We start from the raw sequence: 7,160 nt of genomic DNA, 5'->3' as shown, positions 1-7,160 counted from the left end.
GTCCTACAACTGGAGAAGTAAAGAAAAAAACATTGAGACTGGTAGGAGAGGTAATGGTACAGAACAGGCTGGACCTACACCCACGTGGGGCATTTTTTTTTAATCCAAAGGGATATCTCCAAGGCCTCCCATGAGAAGCAGGGGTTCCTAGCCCTGCACCAGACCCTCAGCCTAGAGTTCCAGAGCTGGGAAGAGAAGTCCCCATAACTATGGGCTATAAAAACCAGTGGGGGTTGTGGCTGAGTGACACAGAGGCTTCTGGAGTCCTAGGTGTTCCTTTTAAAGAGCTGGGCACCAACTTACATGGTCCCAATTCCTCTGAGCTCCAGTGCCAGGTGGCAGCTTTGGGGAATCCAGGGACATATGGGGAAGAACTTAACTGTCTGGCATCAGGGCAGGAATGGGGGAAGAGGCAGTTTACTCCCAGATAGGGGTGCTAGCAGGGTTCATTGCTCCTGTACTGGGACCTCCACCATCACAGAGCTGCTGACTGGCAGCCATATCTGAGTTTCCATCAGCTTGTCCCACACTGTTCTCTCCACCCTGGTGATTCCCTGAGACCCTGCCTCATCCAATTTGCAGCCTCATCCAAGCTATTTGCAGCTGCTTTTCCATATGAATGGCTTGTCCTGGCTCAGGCTTCAGACATTGCTAAAATATCTTAAACAAGCAGCAGCTGGAGTCAGCGTACCCCAAACCTATCAATAAAAGGCCCAAGACCCAGCACTAGCACCAACCTGCCTTGCCTCACAGCTGGGCCTTGCTTGGGCACTTCCTAGCCCAATACAAGTAGTAGTCATATGCAAACCTCTCTGTAGCTCCTGTTGGGTGGCCCCAGGCAGTGGATGACTTTGCACCTCCTGGGAAACCCTAGAGCTAGTGACCCAGTGTACAGTTTTAGACCATACCAGATTACAACTCTACACATCCACAAGTGACACACTCAAGGGACAGACACAATGAGCACCAAAGCTCCACTGAAGCAAGTCCTGCTCCATAGAAGTGTCTCCTTTCCATTGTAAATGTAGCTGGTCCTCACAGCCAATTGGCCTGGAGGCCAATTCCTCCGAGTGATGCCAATCAAGGCTCAACTACAATAAGACTGTGCACATAGCCCACACAGGGGTAAACCTAGAGTGCCCAGCTCAAGTGACTAGAGAGGCTGAGCCACTGGGCCCTACAGGACACCTATTAGACAAGGCCAATTCCAGGAAACATAATAATAGCTCTACCTAACACATAGAAACAAACACAGGGAAGCAGCCAAAATGTGGAGACAAAGAAACACACAACAAATGAAAGAAATGGAAGCAAGCAAGCTACTGGATACTGAGTTCAAAAACATGGTTATAAGATTACTCAAGGTTCTTAATGAGAGCTTCAAGGAACTTAGTGAGACTTTCAAGGATCATAGTGAGAATGTCAAAGACATAAAAAAAGACTGATCAGAAATTAAGCATACACAAACTGAAATAAAGAATAATTTACAGGAATTCAACAGTAGAGTAGAGGATTCATAGAACAAAATCAAGGATTTGGAATATGAGGAAGCAAAAAACAACCAATCAGAAGAGCAAAAATAAAAAAGAATCCAAAAATATGAAGATAGTGTAAGCAGCCTCTGGGACAACTTCAAGCATATCAACATTCACATTATGGGGGTGCCAGAAGGAGAAGAGAGAGAGCGAGCAAGCTGTTGAAACCTATTTGAAGAAATAATGACAGAACACTTCCCCTACCTGGTGTAAGAAACAGACTGACAAGTCTAGGAAGCCCAAAAGAAGAGGAACCCAAAGAGGCCCACACCAAGACACATCATAATTAAAATGACAAGGGTTAAAGACAAAGAATCTTAAAAGCAGCAAGAGAAAAGCAGTTAGTTACTTACAAGGGAGTGCCCACGACTATCAGCTAATTTCTCAACAGAAAATTTGTAGGCCAAAAAGGAGTGGCAAGAAATATTCATAGTTATGAATAGAAAGGACCTACAACCAAGATTACTCTACCCAGCAAAGCTATCATTTAGAATTGAAGGTCAGATAAAGAGTTTCACAGACAAGAAAAAGCTAAAGGAGTGCATCACCACCAAACCAGTAATACATGAAATGTGAAGGGTATTTTTAAGAAGAGGAAGAAGAAAAAAGACAAAGAAGAGGAAGAAGAAGAAGAAGAAGAAGAAATATAAACAATAAAATGGCAATAATTACATACCTATCAACAATTGAATCTAAAAATCAAAATAAATGAATAAGAAGTGTAATGAACAAAATGAACTGATGAATAGAATAGAATCAGAAGTATGTAAATGGAACAGACTGACGAATCTTAGAGGCAGGGGGCATGGGGGTGGGTGGGAAAAGATTAACCAAAGATCTTATATTCATATATGCATTATCTATGGACACAGACAATAGGGTGGTGAAGGCCTGGGGAGGGGCAGGAACCAGGTGAAGGTGGGCAATGGAGGCAGGGGGAAGAGGCATCTGTAATACTCTCAATAATAAAGATTTAAAATAAAAATATAAAAAATAATTTAAAAATATCACTGTAATCTAGCACAGGGCTGGGCAGCATTGTTCATGCTGTCTATCTATTCTGGAGATGAAAGGGAAAATGTTCAACAGATGGATATTTCTACAGGCTACCATCCTTTTTTTTTAAAGTTACACATCTGTTAGATGTGATTACAATTCCTTAGAGGGGTAAAGCACCAGACACTTGCCTTGGACATCAAAATCTTGGCCCAACAGCCCATTTGGGAGCCATTTAGGATATGGCCTTTTTGTGATATTTCACAAGTTTAATGGATATGGGAGGACACCAAAGTTGTCCAAATGGACCTGATATCATGGATCTTCCCCAGAAATTTTAGCTTCAGGATGACACGTGGAAAAATAGTCTAAGCACTGAATCCTAAAATTCATTTTGTCAGGTTCATGCCTCAAAGTTTCTTGGGAAGCTAGAAGAGGACTCGTGGAAGCACCATCAATCTTTGCAAAGCTAAGAGAGCCTCCATCTTAAAGGCCATTCAGTAAAGAAATGGGTGGGGCTGGGGTAGAATGTGGGGAAGTTTCTGTGTCTTTGGTAGACCCAAACAAGGAAAGCTCATACATCCAGTAAAAGGACAAAGTGAGAAAGGACCCTAGACAAAATAAACTTCATTCCTAGAGCTTTCTTCCCATAACCTCAATCACATGCACTATGACCCCCAAGTTTCTATGGTACACTAAAATGGGTAATTTAGAGTTGTAATGAACAAATATTAATACCCTCTCAAATGGGTTGACTGTAGTCCCCACTTTCCTATGGCTTACAGTGTGACCTTTATATGACTATATTGGTTTCACTTACACATTGCTCAAGATAGACCACACAAAATGCTTTGGCACTTCCAGGTTGTTGAAGAAATTATTTTGGCATATTCAAGGAAAACTTGAAAATGGGTTCCCTCACTGGTTTCTCTGCCTCTTCCTGTCTCTTTAGCTGGCAATACAGATTAGACCCAATCTTTCAGCAGAATGGGGAAAAGATAACTTGGGGAAAACTGTGGCCATAAAACGATCCACAGGATAGAAGTTTGAGAATGTTTGATAAGGAAAAAATGATCAAAGAAACATCTGTTTACTAGCCTTAATTCCTGATAGAGGGTCTTTGAGTAAATCATGAGACTGCCTGGATCTCAGTTGGCAATGTTATTGTGGAGAGCAATAACATTGATTCAGAGAGGCGAATTGGGGAGCTGAATTGGTCATCACTTCAGATCACATCCAACTCTGCAATATAGGCACACAGGCTTTGTTCTACTCCCATCGACAACCATTGTTGCTGAATTCTGTTAATGGCTGAAACGGTATATTAATCCAGAAGAAAATGTAAGTTATTACATCTCAGCAGAGCCCAGTGCTGCCATCTGGCCCCTTCCTCCTTTCCTATGCTGGAATTTGAGAAAAGGCAAGTCCAAGACAAAAGCTGATAAGGTTTGCTTGTCCCCATAGACCTCTCCAAACAATTCCTCTAACTGTGGTCTGGATAGAAATAAAACTGGTCTTTTCCGCCCTGCTGCCTCCGTCCTACGAGGATTAAGGCAGAGTTGAAACTCACAGTGTGGACAACCAAGACAGAAAATATGAGCTCACAAGACTCCTTTCGGGACAGAGATGGAGAGCCTGAATTCCCAGATGGACAAGATCACCACATCATTGCTCAACCCCCTGTTGTTCTGAGTGAGGCAGCCTAGCCTCTTTCTGTCTACCCCAAAGGTAGAATGTATGCTAGCAGAAGCAGGAGCAAAAGGGGAGGCAGGAACAAAAGAGTCTTTCTTTAGCAGAGTGACCTTCCATAAGTCACTTAACCCTTCCATGCCCCTTGCTGCCATGTGACTCAAGTCATAATTTATTGGTTACAAACGTTTCAGTTGCTCAATGAAAAGTAATGGAAAAAGGGTGAACTTGTATAGTTATTCTACTAAGGAAACTTTGTCCATTCAAAGTCAGGTTACAGAGTGGCCTTTATTTTAATTAAAAAGCATCTGGAAATTGAAAAACCTGTTTGGCCCAGGGCCTCCTTGGAGAGTAATTGATGCATGTCATCTGGCTGGGCCATCCCGTGGCTCCCTCAATGGGGCTGCAGGGGTGGGGGAGTGGAGGCTGCCTAGCCTGGTGCATTTTTTTGTGATTGGAGCGGATAGACTGTACAGCACTTACTGCTCCCTCCACAGACGGTATGGGGCTACTCCTGCATATCATGCTCAACTAGTCCACACCCCACAGATCCAGCCTTCCATTCCTTTGGCTTTGATAAGTGGAGGGAAAGGGATCTCCAACTTTAAGCTTGTACTTATTTCCTGAGAGATGGCTAGAGAAATCAATGCCAGGGTGTATTCCTGCATTCCCTGACAACCAGCAACTGATAGCAAAAACATTCTAGATAACCTCTTGTAACTGGGATTTTATGTGGGCAACATGCTCTAGGCGCTGCTCCTCACAGTACACAGGATGACTGAACAGAATGGAATGCTCATTAGCTGGGGAGACATAAAACCTATCTCATTTCTGACTGTGGCTTCAAAGAGGTCCGTTCTCTTTCAGGGCCTCACTGCCCTCATCAGAGGATATTTATCTGTGGGTCTCAAACAGAGCTGATCAAAGAATCTACTGTGCAGTGGCAGTAGAATTGTGGCTAAGAGTATGGAATGCCTGGGTTTGAATTGTATGCTGTGCGCTGTACTAGATGCTGGGGATATGGCACTGAACATGCCAGCCATTAATTCTGTCTCAATAACCTTACCTTATAGTGGAGGGAGACAAATATTTAATAAGTAACCATATAAATACAGAACAAGTTAAATAAATATCTGATATAATATAGTTTCAGAGAGTAATAAGTGTTCTGAAAAAGCAACAACAACAAAAATAGGATTTCTGTCAGGGTCCTGCTTTCATGAGGGTAATCTGGGAGGCCTCTTGGAGAAAGTGATAAGGAGGTGTGGGGCAGAGGGGATCAATGGGGGGGATAAAGGAGACCTCTGTAATACTTTCAACAATAAAGATAAATTTTAAAAATAAAATAAATAAAAACATGAAAAAATATATAGCAGTTTAAGTGAAATAATAAAAATAATGGATCTGCCATTGTTGGGAAGATTTCAGTATATTTAACTAAAAGAAGTATGTAATTTTTAGAGACCACCTATATTACTATCTAGGGAAATAGCTAGTGCAAAGGCCCTGAGGTAGGAACAAGATGAAAATATTCCAGGAAGAGAAAGAAGACCAGAGTGGCTGGAATGTGGCAAGTGAATGTGAGAATAGTAGGAAATGGGGTTGGATTTTATTCTAAGTGCACTGGAAAACCATTGAAGGTTTTAAGCCAGGGGGTGCTATGTTCTGACTTATGCTTTTAAAAGTTTGATTTGGCTGCTGTATTGGAAATAGACTAGGGAGGCAAGAGTTGAAGCAGAGAGACCAGTTAGAAGGCTGTTATCATGGTCTAAGTAAGAGATGATGGTGGTTTGGATAAGGATGATAGTGGCAGAGGGAGAGAGAAGTGGTCAGACTGGATATATTTTGAATATGAATATGAAGCCAACAGGATTTTCCAATGGATTAGATGTAGGGGATAAGGAAAGAGAGAAATCCAGAATGATTCCCAGGTTTCTGGCCTGAGCAACTGGATGGTGATATGACCTCTCCCTTTCTATTGGCTGGAATCACTGCCTGTACATATGTGCTTGCCTTGCTGATGAACGTCATTTTCTACATAGCAGCTTGGCTAATTTTCTCAAAATGTGAATCAGACAGTATTACCTCCTTGATCTCCAACCTCAAACAAATGGTTTTCCATAACACTTAGAAGTCAAAGTCCTTTCCATGGTCCACAATTCCCTACGTGTTCTGGTCCCTGCTAACCCCTCCAAACTTATTTTTTTGCCACACTTCTGGTCAGGTCTATGAAACACTCACCCTGTCCCACCTTGTTCTTTTTCAAACATGGTAAGTAGTCTTTTAAAGGCCTTTGCACTTGCTGTTCCCTCTGCCTCTAGCACCTTCTCCAGACCTTCCTATGATTTGCTCCTGTGCTTCAGTTCTCTACTTGAATATCACCTCTATCAAGAGGCTTTCTCTGAGCACTCTATCAAAAGTAGCAGCTCCTATCATCACCTATTTTCTTGTCTTCTTACCGTGCTGTATTTTTCTCCTTAGCAATGTTGTAGTATATTATATTAATCCTATCTAATAAAAGGGTAATATGCAAACCAACCATCACTCCATCACAAAGATGGCAGTGCCCATAGCCACAAGATGGAGGTGCCCAGTTGTGTCAGCCCCCCCGGAGTCCCCCAGTCCTGGGGGCGGGGGGGGGGGCCACTGAGAGCAGGCAGCATGAGCAGCCTGGCGGAATGCTTGCTTCATTGCTGCAGCGACGAGGCAAGTGCTACACCCCAGCCACAGAGGGCCTCTGGGCAGCGGGCATGGAACGCAAGAGTTCCCGGGGTGTGTGTGTGCGGGGGGGGAACTTTTGTGTCGTTGCCCCTGCGACGAGGCAAGTGTTCCATGCCTGGCAGCAGAAGGCCTCTGGCCAGGCCAGGCACGTAACACTGCATCGTTGCAGGGCCAGGCTGAGGGACCCCCACCCCCATGCACAAATTTCTTGCACTGAGC

The sequence above is a fragment of the Myotis lucifugus genome, unplaced genomic scaffold (assembly GCF_000147115.1).
Source record: "Myotis lucifugus unplaced genomic scaffold, Myoluc2.0 scaffold_2, whole genome shotgun sequence".
Lineage (NCBI taxonomy): Eukaryota > Metazoa > Chordata > Mammalia > Chiroptera > Vespertilionidae > Myotis > Myotis lucifugus.
The sequence above is the reverse complement of the archived record's forward strand: the minus strand, read 5'-3'. Positions refer to the sequence as shown.